Here is an 11,929-nt window from a genome sequence, read left to right on the forward strand (position 1 = left end):
GCACCATTTATATAAGAACATTTTTAGGCTAACTTGGAAAAATCTATGTTCTTATACGCGGGTTTTTACTGTATACCACGTGACAATGGTGTTTCCCTGCCCATAACACAACTTTTGTGAAAGGTTAATTGGTTGCATGGAAGTGTTTACTTCGTTTACATCTTGACGATGTCAAGGTGAGCTAAAAAATAGAGGGGAAGAGCGCTTTGACTTTGGAAAAGTACTGTATCTACTAGAACACACCGATATAAGAAGCACACAAAGCCTTTCGTATGGCATTTTTTAGTTTTGAAAAATCAATTTTCATTTCACACTCAGTGATGAAGGAAATGGAAAGAGTTCATTAAAGATTGATATTAGATAGATGTACTGCCAGCTAATGTAAATTATTCAAAATATACTGACAATATAAACAAACTCATTATCCCATCCCGCCATATACTACCAGGCCTACACAGTGGTATGTATGAAATCTTTATAAACCACTTCGGAATAAGCACACGCACTGTACTTTTAATTGAAGACGTGCTCCATGGGTCTATGGGTCTAAGTGATTTCGGTTAATGTACGGGAATAAGTCTATTTTAGCCCCTGACTCATATTTTATGAACAGAACACAAGTTAATTGAAAATTTATTGAATTAGATAGAATTGACCTCAGATCAGCTACTGATATAGTTCTGTATTTGGATTAACATAGGCACAAGTACCATACCTTCAAGAGTAGATAATAGGGAATTCCCTATTTATCAAGAGTACATAATAGAGTACATGTATAATCTCTATTATGTACTCTTGCTATTATCTACTCCTGATACCTTTAAATGTACTTGTAAATAGTATAATTCACAATACTGAAACATACCTCTGTGCAATCATATTTTCTGTACGTAAAAAAACACGCTCTTTCCGATATGAGTGTCAAGATTGCAAATCTTGCTCGCCAAATCGCAATTCTCATTCACAGCTCAAAGGTGAAAATGATGAACGTGATTTTTCACATTTCACATCTTGCTAGCTATAGTACACGTATTTAACGTGTGCGTGTGCAACAACTCGGCACGTTCTCATCTTTTATCCTTGCACTTATAGGCATGGTTCTTCATTCCATCAAGAGTACATAATAACACGGTGTTATTACACGGTGTACTCTTTATTCCATGTACTCACTCTCTGTTGTGCGTCAACTGATCAAACTATCAAACTATCAAACTGATAATAATTGAGCTGCCACTGCTCATTAACGAGAACTACAGCACGACAACATATGTAATCATCTACTGAAGATTCTACATACACTATGGTCCATACACCTAGGGCAACACATTTGTAGAGGACTTAGAACCTTTTACCCTAGACCTTTTACAGGACTTAGAACGTCCACCCTGAGATTTAAGCCAAATTAAAACCATTTTTGCACGCTTTGCTTCAAGCAAATATTCGTGCATTTATTACAGTAAAAATTAAGGACTATATCTTCAATATAATAAACTTGTTATCATTGATAAAATGTTAACACAATCGACATGTGTTTAATGTTTAATCGTAAATTTCCAGAACCAAACATAACAATAGGCAATTTTTCAAGAATTTCAAGTACTCCGTTACGTTCTAGAATAACTCTGAATTGTAAAATGTTATTTTGAACTACCAGGACCTTCAAGATTTTCTAGGACCCGTGTGAGACCTGTATATATATGCCAGCACCACCACTACTAATGCTACAGTACATCCACTATCATTATCATTATTATATTCACTACCACTTAGTACTATTTAATTACCACTACCATTACCACTACTACTGCCACTGCCACTACAGGGCTCCCATTGGCTCTTGCCCTTGGCCCTTGCAAGATACGATAAACAGCCAATAATAGTAATAGAGATAATAATAATAATAATACAATAATAACAATGGCACACACACACACACACAATAAGGTGGACCAATGGTTTTTAATCTTCTTTGGTGGCTAAAAGCTTTGGTGATCAATCATCAAAGTCTTGGCTCAAACTGTAAAACACCCTGACTACCATCACGACTATTGTGAATGTCAGTTAAACAGTGAATATTTCTGGACTATGTATAATGTTGCAATAATTTGCATACCTTTTCAATTTTTTTTAAATATATGCACATGGGCCTGGTGATTACAACTACTGATATGTAGATCTGCGAAAAATATAACGTGTGCAGTGAATATATGGTACCGCGATCAAATCGCGTTGGTCAGTAACTGCACGTTTATCCGAGAAAGACAAATGGTGGTCCACCAAAAGTTACGTTTGAACACCTGCGTGGAAAATTGCTTGAAAAGAGTTTGAACGTGAATTCTGTCGAATATATGGAGAAACAGCCTTCAAAGATCCAAAGCCGCTCTACCAGAACATTAAACAGCTTACCCAGGTTTGGCAATCATGACTTTAGTCATATTCTAGCCCATAAAAGTTTCACCCTCCTGTGAAACTTTATCTATCGATAATCGAATAATTTCTAGCACTATTTAGACTGGTCCGTATACCGACCGTTTAGACTTTGACCAGTCTGTATTGACTGCACGTACGCTTGCTGCTACACAATGCAGACGAACTTGCATTCACCACCTTTGATTAAATGATACATCAGTTACAGGGATCAAACTCAACAGTGCAGCAACGCATACCACACTGGTCAGTTACAGTTCGCAATTTAGGTGCATGCATTTGCGCACGGTTAATTTTTTTGTAACCACCTCTACTTGCAAACCTCGTCACTTGGTCTCCCTAGCACACACGCGGGTAGCTCTAGAACAGGTGTTCTTAACCTGTGGTCCATGGACCCGTTGGGGTCCGTGGATGGACTTCAGGGGGTCCGTCAACCAGGTGCATAAAAATTATTGTTTATGTCCTTACGTGCATTTTTCTGGGAAGGGGTCCGTCGCTTCCAGCAGATTCTCAAAAGGGTCCATGACTCAAAAAAGGTTAAGAACCACTGCTCTAGAACTATAGATCTTCGCTCAGTCGCTCTGCCACAGGCACGCGGGCAGAAATGGCAATCAGGAAAAAGTCCAACTTGTTAAACAAGGAAGGATGGTTAAATACATCCCTCACTATATTGTAAAGACTAAAGCACTCTCATGAACACATTACTAGCACTCAACAGTGAGTCTCTTGGTCAACTGATACTTTTCATGGCATTTGTAGTGATTTAATTTGGTAATTTTTTATAACTGACGACTGGGCGTACACACACGCAGACAAGCTCACTTGCATGCACACTCACACGAATGCACACACGCACGCACGCACGCACGCACGCACGCGCGCACACAAACACACACACACACACACACGCACGCACGCACGCACGCACGCACGCACGCACGCACGCACACACACACACACACACTTGTTATATGTGGTAACATCTTGCCTGACAATAAATTGTGTTAGCATGATATCAGAAGTAGATAATAGGGATCTACTTCTGATGATATGTAACCTTGACTTTCAGAGGACAATATTGATTTTCAATTTAATTTCACATTTATCCAGGCGTAATAACAATTCAACATTGCTCATCGAGCCGTGTTGCCACCTGGCACATAAATCCTGTTTCAAGCCACTTATGGCCACTACGATGTATGGCAAAACGGTTAAAACACAGTATGAACCCGTGGCCGAGGAGAGGATATCAGATAATACAGTAAAGACAGTACAACGAACCAGAATGTCGTGAAAAAAAAAGCTGCACTTTTCAAGTTGAACCAAGTGACTTCCTGCTAAACCTCTGCGATTATATGCAACATATGTTACCGTCCTTTGTTGATTCTTTGGTGGGGCCATAGTTTGTTAAAATATCGTAGATTTGAGTCTATCTCATATAAATTTTGCACGAGAACGGTGGTTTACAAATCTCAATGTGGCCCTTGCAATCAAGCGCAATAACTGTGTGATGTATGAATGCAATAGGAAGTCATTCAAGGCGGTACGGTACGACTGCAGATCGTTGCAGCAATGAATGCTATATATACTAGTATCTTCTACGGCTCATAGAAACCTTTCAGATTTGCTACTCGAGATGGAGACGATGTGGTCGTGGGCATATGATGAACATTACAATTGTTTCATCACAATGTAGTGCCTGCATAAAGTATAATACACACAACCGCAGATAGATGCACTCGTCAACACCCTCAACCTCAACCTCAACCTTCTACACAACGGCTTCTGAAAACCACGGGATCTGGTGGAAACTATATAAATTTTTGTCCGGCACCCGTTAATTGCAGATTTTTATATCAGGTAGCACACACAGTAGTATAGAGCAAGTAACACTGCACGCAATGGTTACCTTAGGTGCACTTCGTCTGAAATGGAAGTGTGCGACGTTTTACAAGGAGACCTTGTGTAGGCACGCTTGTGCCTAAGAACAAAAGCAAGGCAAGGCAAGGCAACGGAGATTGGCAAAAGGCAAGGCAAGGAAAGTTGCGGCCTGCTGCTGCTTATCTACTGGCAAAATCCAGTATCGTTGCTATCTCTACCTCTCATCAAACATTACGCTCGCTTACTTTAGACGAAGGAATTTGCGGTAACTGTGAAAAGTTACAAATGAAATCATAAATACATGAAAAACATTACGTGCAGATGGATACGTAATGAACATATGATTAGCAAAAGTACATCAGCACTACGTAAACGGTCACACCACGTGTTGCCAGCACGTACACACGCACCGTGTGATCGATGAACGAAATTACAGATGTACGACACGAACGATTGATACACGCATAGAAAGTTGGTTGCAAGAAATCATAGTCGAACTTTTCCGGAGATAGATATATCTGCAGCGCAATATTGGGCTAATTGTTTACATCCGCTCCGTGTCCAGACATTTCTCAAACCCGAAGGCATGTAGTTAAAAAAGAAATAGTCTGAAATTACATTTCGGTAGATACACCAGACTCACTCATTACACATGCCAATCAATACTGAGGCTGCGCTCAATTGCTTTGGCTGTTTTTAATTGCCCGTAATTACCAGGCTTTACTAATTACCAAGGCAGGTTAGTTGAAAACAAAAAGCTGACTCCAACTGTCATTGACAGCATGGGGTGTAGTGCTGTGAGCAATCACTCTTCCTAGTTCGATTTTTTTTGCATCAAAGGTGTGGTACAAGGATGCATACAATATTCAATTGCACCAAAAGCAGTTCGTTTCATATGTATAACTAGTTATTTATTTTTCAGCAGGAAGCATCATATTGAGCATGAAAATTAGAGTATGTTTGTTTTGCCCTTTATATCCCAACCACATTCAGCTCCTGAGATTGCATAACTAGGTAAATGCAAACACAATCACATGAACTGCTATCTAATAAAGCGTGTGGTCACCCATGCAAGCCTCACTGTTCAAGGCCTCATATATATATATATATATAACAATCACATGAACTGCTATCTAATAAAGCGTGTGGTCACCCATGCAAGCCTCACTGTTCAAGGCCTCATATATATATATATATTATATATGATACGGCCACCATACAGTATAAACAAGTGCCGCGGAGCGACAGCGCTCATCTAACGTCTACTGCGGTGACTCTGTGGTGGAGTGGTGGGATTCTAGTAAACCCTGTTAGTCCCAAATGTGTTCACATACACGCCGAAACAGTGGAATTATGCACAGGGATGGTATCAGGAACCTTCTCAAAGGAATGTTCGTTGGGATCGTTATGAAAGTTGCCACGAGATGGCGCGTACGTTTAAGTGTCTTCAGATTAAAGATGGAAGCTCCCATCGTACGTAGTAGCAACAACTATTTGCAAGACAGAATAGGTAAGCACTCATCCATTTACCTACGCAAGCCTACAGGCTGCAATAGAGAGCTGCCACCTGTAACCAATTAACGCAGGCAAAAACTACACAGTACCACCACCACATGCACTGGCAGTGGCCACTGGCAGTGGCATACGTTACATGTAACATACTGACAGTACAGAATGCCATAGAAATTATACGATTTAAGGAGCATAAACCTTCTTCAACCAAATTTAGCTTTTGAAATTTCACTGTGACATTGTAGCCTCATACATCCAGGCATGTATAGATTCTACTAGCAAACCCGGCAGTCAAATTCTTTCTAACAGACAGTAAACAAATCCATGTTTAACCCTCCTCTAGAGGGTCAAAAGGTTATCCGACACTTACTCTTCGCATGTCAGCAGAAGGTATATTTCACGGTCCTTTCAATAAAGCCATAAAAATGCTAGGTCACCGCTGAAACAAAAAAGTTTTTCAATCGCTCCGTCAAACAATGTCCTCACAAAATGTCTAAAATCTGCCCTCTGCCCCATTGACCTTTGACCTGTGACCTTCAATTTCGGCACAGTGATGGCTTTTCCTACCATGATGCTATACACCGACTATCACGAGCCTAGGTCGAGCCGTTTAGATTTGTGCCGCAATTCTGCCTTTCCTCCCTATACCTTAAGTTAAGGAGTGAATGTTCACCCTTCTTTTACACATCTTGACCTTTGACCTTTGACCCCCAGCTTCGACATCCCAACTCGTTTTCGGATTACCCCCCTACGTCCCGAATATCGTGACCGTACGTCGAGCGGTTAAGATTTGTGCCCAACTGTTGACGGACGCACGGACGGACGGACGCACGCTCATGCGATTCTACAAGCTGCATCTGACTATGTCAGATGAGCTAAAAAACACTATATATATATATAGTAATTTGTAGTAAGCTGTGACCATTGCAAGCATCCCTGCTGCTTATATTTGCTATTAATGTTGATAGCAACCACTTGGCAACTACTGCCGACCACCAACATGATCCTTTTACAAAGGGATAGCAACCACATAGGAATTTAAAAAATAACATTTATACTGTAGATATCGAGACCTTACAGACTCAATATTACGAAATCTAGTTTAATCAAGGCACAGGTATTGATTGGAGAACTTCAAACCATTTCATCACATAGAATGCCTTCAAGCTTTATTATAAACCTACAAAACTAAAATATTTCCTATAACAAACCAAACCTAGAACCATGTCAACATAATCTATAATCATGAAACATTAGAAATATAATTTTGCTGACATACCTGTCTGTTGTGAGATGATGATGAAGCAGAAAGTAAGCAAATCTTGTCACGTCTGTTGCTACTTACAGCAGCCAAAGTTCTCGATAACCTGTTTAGATTCTCTGCATGGAATTCGGGTTATGACTCCTGAAATGTCAGACGAGTGTATCATTTACGATCATTGTGAATTTCTGATATTTGTGGTATAGACATAAATCATAAGGTTAGCATGTGTATGAACATCAAGCTCATTATAAACATAGGCACTAACAAATATAATTACTTACTTTCTTATGTACAATGATATCACTCAAACTGATTACATTCTTCATAGTTATAGTTATAACACTGGTAATTTTAGATAAGGGATTTAATAGTGAAAAAAGTGAATTTAAATGGAAGATATATATGTTTAATTTCGTAATATTCATGTCTAACAAGAACAAAAATTATAGCCAAAAGACACACGTAAGCTGATTGATGTAGTGGTTAACCAGCTATACACTCACTTTCCTTACTGTGATAGTCAATGCATACCCATTAATGATAATCCATCAATAATAACACTTTTGACTGCATTTATTCATTTGACTGGACCATATAAACACTGAATGAACTGTACTTACTGCATATGAATCTGCCTCTTCCTGCATCTACAGTTTCACAGGTCTTTCTAGATCAGCAGCACTTATCCCACTGCGCTGCACATAGAAAATGTCAATAGTATCACACACATATATAGACTGCAACCAGATTACTTCCTTCCCAATAGAGAAATGAATGGAGCGCCAGACTATGAAGCAGCACGCTATAGCAAGCAATCATTGTATCAAGAGCCTTCTTAATTAATACGCTCTTGATTGTATATATATACCTACCTATATCAGGCTTTCAGATTTGAAAAGTACAGGAGGACTACTAATGACTCCCCTAGGACACCATAGGGGGACTTTTCACGCTCCATAATCACACCCTTAAGAGGCATGATGGAGAGCTCCACTAAAAAATCACACCCTTAAGAGGCATGATGGAGAGCTCCATTAAAAAATCACACCCTTAAGAGGCATGATGGAGAGCTCCACTAAAAATCACACCCTTAAAAGGGATGATGGAGAGCTCCTTGAGGGCTCTCCATCATGCCTCTTGGGGTGTGATGATGGAATCATGACCAATCCTCAGTCTAGAGTGAAATCCAAAACGAAAATTGGGATGTCATGTCAATCTACTGATTATCATTCATCTTCACCTTCATTCATTCAATGGCTTCGTCAGGATTACATTCTTTTCATCCAACAACCCAACACTAGCACACAGATTAATAAAAGAGTTGATCGGATGTAAAAATAAACTTGTTTTATTTATTCTGATTTCCATCCTTAGAGATTCTAATCCATGTACCGGCCTGCATATTTCAGCACAAAATATCATCACAATCCATCAACAAACTAGCCAAATTACTTGTACGTAGTAGCCACGTATGTAGCCCCTCCAGCTTTACGACTGTTTCACGTCGGCAGAAAACCACTTCTCGCCACGTATAGTAGAAAACGAGCAGGTAACTTGTGGCTATCGTATAGGTACCTGTATTTTGATGCTGTTGTTTAGTTGTATTTATATATATATATAAACCAGAGGGTAGTAACCAGACCTGTACCTCTGCCATACGTTCAGTCACTTACACACCACAAATTGTTGTGTGTTGCTAACCTTTTTGTACCCCCCTACATTGAGAACTCTATGGAGCGCTATTTCAACATAATAGACATACTTTTGGTACGCGATTTCAACCACTTTTATGAGGCGCGGTGATGCGCGCACCATGGCACAATTTCGGGTGCGCGGTGGAGCGCGAACGCGATCGCGCCCCTTAAAAATGAAAGCCTGCTATATATACACTTTTCTAGGGGTGTACACTGTACATGCATCCAGCATCAATACCTGTGATGACAACCCATAATTATGGCCATCGCTGTTTCTGCATGCCGTGCAAAACAAGAATAGTTTGCTGGCACTGGTTAAAACTTTATTCAAAACAGAAAAGTGAACCCCATAAAAAGTAAGGATGAATAGCTAGTTTATACTATAATTAGAGAGGGCATCATGATTGCATCTTGCTCTAGAACCATAGCCCCTCGCTCCGCCACAGCGCCCTGTGGCAGAGCGAAGGGTCATAGTTCTCTAGAATCTAGAGCCAGACGTGATGCGGCCATGATGCCGAGGCGAGCCGAGGATTGACACTGTGTCCTCCAGTCACAGCCTACGCCGCACCTTTCTTTGGAATTTTTATAGGTGGGGACCCATCACAGTACCAAATCGCCGATCTTAGGAACTAGGGCATTCTGCTAGGCTAGAACGGTTTCCTACGATAGAATTTGGCACAAAAACGAAAATAACACGCCGTTTAGCGCACTGAGGAACTGCGAACTGCTTCACTCCGGAAAGTATCCTTCGCTACACTGACGCTGTTAGTGTAGCGTGTGGAACTGTCGACCGGGTACCAGTCTAGGCCGATACCAAACTGCATGCAGTGCACCTTCGTACAATCAGGATACTCGTAGATTGAGCCCATGAGCGAGAGCGCCATCTGTCGTGGAGTTTGGGCCGATGCGATGCATTTTCTGCGTTTTCTGTGTGATTATTATTTTGCGCAGGCACTCATTTTCGAAATCCTCCAACATTTTTGCTTCTTACATTAAGTCCATGTTTCACTGTTATTTAGGAAAAAAGGTAAAACTGCATTCGTATAATTTCACTCTTGCTTCTATAGTATGATTTCCATAATTTTGCTCTTCTGCCCATGATAATATTTCCCTCATCATGAACCTACATTTTTCAGTTTGTACTCTTATCATATCGTTATAACCTCCTATATCATTAATTAAATCCCCTAGGTATGAAAATTTGGTGCATTTTTTGATAACTTCGTTGCCTATTAATATCTCCTTCTCTATCCTTTCTGTTGGTGAATTTTATAACCATTGTATTTGTTTTGTTCATATTTTAATAATAAAATTTTTGTAATTTTTGTAATTTTTGTTCATGTTTTGTTCATATTAAATTCTAATCTTTTTGATTCAGCTAATCTGGAGCATGATTGAGCGATTTTTGTTACTGTTTTATAATCTCCAATTCCTAGAATATCGTCCATATATATAATCATTGTCATCTTCTAAAACTACAGACCATCCGCTGACCGCTGTGGAGACGTGCGCTGGGCCTCGAATTTGGCGCACGTCTCCACTGCAGACAGCGCTCATAATTGAACATCCCCGCTGTCGCATGCGCATATCCCGCGGAACTGCGCGTCTCATCCGCGCGCAGCGCTTAGGATCAACAGCAAAGCTGTGCCACGCAATCTTGTATCATGTCTCTCTGGATTGCATCAAGCATTGCAATTTGTATGGTTAGTGAATAATTAAACATTCAATAAGGTTGTATTATTAGTTGCAGGCATTAGTTACAAGTGGCTGGCTCTCTTTAATATCACTGCATATCCCTGCAGCATTATATTCAGACAGGGTTATATGGATTTATATCGGAGTAATTACAGATCTGTAGCTACAACCCTATACTAATTGTTTGATTGATTGGCAGATATATAAACATAAACAGATTAAGCACCATCAGATACAACATATATGCATTGTACATTAAATTATACAATTAGTGTAGACTTATACACGCATATAATAACAGGGGTCGAAATTAGCGGTATCCCGATATCCGCGGGATAGTAGATTCTTGTGTTGGAAACCAGATTTCAATGATTGGTATCGCGCCAGGATAGTAAAAAAAATCATCAAAATCGGGAGTGGTTGTTGAGTTATAAACTTTATACGGCAGCGCATCTGAGCGAGTGCACGTAGAGCGAGTGCGCACGATCTGATCATAAATGTGATGTGTATACATTGTATCAAGCGAACCAGACAATGCGTCTAGACAATACGTCTCCAGTGTACTTGTCTGTGCATATCTGTGACTCTGTTTTCATGTTTTTATATAATAATCACATTACATATTAATAATTTTCAAATGCTATTATTGCATATTTAAAGATTTTGGATACCATCATTGTTTAAATTACTATCCAAAAAATGGGATACCAGATCTTTGGGGGGATACCAGATTTCAATACATGGTATCCCAAATGGATACCATAATAAAAATCTAATTTCGACCCCTGATACATAGATATTACATACTGCATCTAGATCAGGAGTAGATAATAGGGAAGGAGCTAGAAATAGAAAGAACGCAACCAACTTGAGCTCAAATCGTACACAGTACATCCGCCTAGCATCGTGCGAAATCGTTTCCTCTTATACACCCGCAATCCGGAGATACAGACTAAAACGTACGACACGATTTTCCATTCTGTTGGCAGCAAAATCGATGCGTTCAGAGAGCCATTTGAAACAAAAGGCAGCTACTAACGCTCGGCGATGCGGTGTGACTCGCTGGGAGATTGGACATCGACGCAACACTCGGCGAGATAACCTTTGACCCGGCATACAGCTACAGGCTTTCATTTTTAAGGGGCGCGATCGCGCTCGCGCTCCACCGCGCACCCAAAATTGTGCCATGGTGCGTGCATCATCGCGCCTCATAAAAGTGGTTGAAATCGCGTACCAAAAGTATGTCTATTATGTTGAAATAGCGCTCCATAGAGTTCTCAATGTAGGGGGGTACAAAAAGGTTAGCCACACACAACAATTTGTGGTGTGTAAGTAACTGAACGTATGGCAAAGGTACAGGTCTGGTTACTACACTCTGGTTTATATATACTAGCAGAAAGTATACCCGTAGAACCAGCAAATGTTGTCTTTAAATATAAACTCCATGTAAGTGACA

General features: G+C 40.1%; 1 protein-coding gene across 3 annotated transcripts in view; it reads right to left on the reverse strand.

The window, feature by feature from the left end:
* The window catches only part of LOC106805528 (sphingolipid 10-desaturase-like), a 41,843-nt gene that overhangs the window by 25,750 nt on the left and 4,164 nt on the right, over window positions 1-11,929 (reverse strand). For 2 of the 3 annotated variants that reach the window (XM_014807160.1, XM_014807161.1), the window contains exons 2-3: window positions 7,705-7,779; window positions 7,100-7,225 (exon numbers count right to left, since the gene is read on the reverse strand). The gene's annotated coding sequence lies outside the window, so the exon portion shown is untranslated. Of the gene's footprint in view, window positions 1-7,099; window positions 7,226-7,704; window positions 7,780-9,442; window positions 9,464-11,929 lie in introns of those variants that run through there. The other variant, XM_014807162.1, reaches the window with a different exon arrangement.

This window comes from Priapulus caudatus, unplaced genomic scaffold (genome assembly GCF_000485595.1).
Source record: "Priapulus caudatus unplaced genomic scaffold, Priapulus_caudatus-5.0.1 Scaffold116, whole genome shotgun sequence".
Taxonomy (NCBI): Eukaryota; Metazoa; Priapulida; class Priapulimorpha; order Priapulimorphida; family Priapulidae; genus Priapulus; species Priapulus caudatus.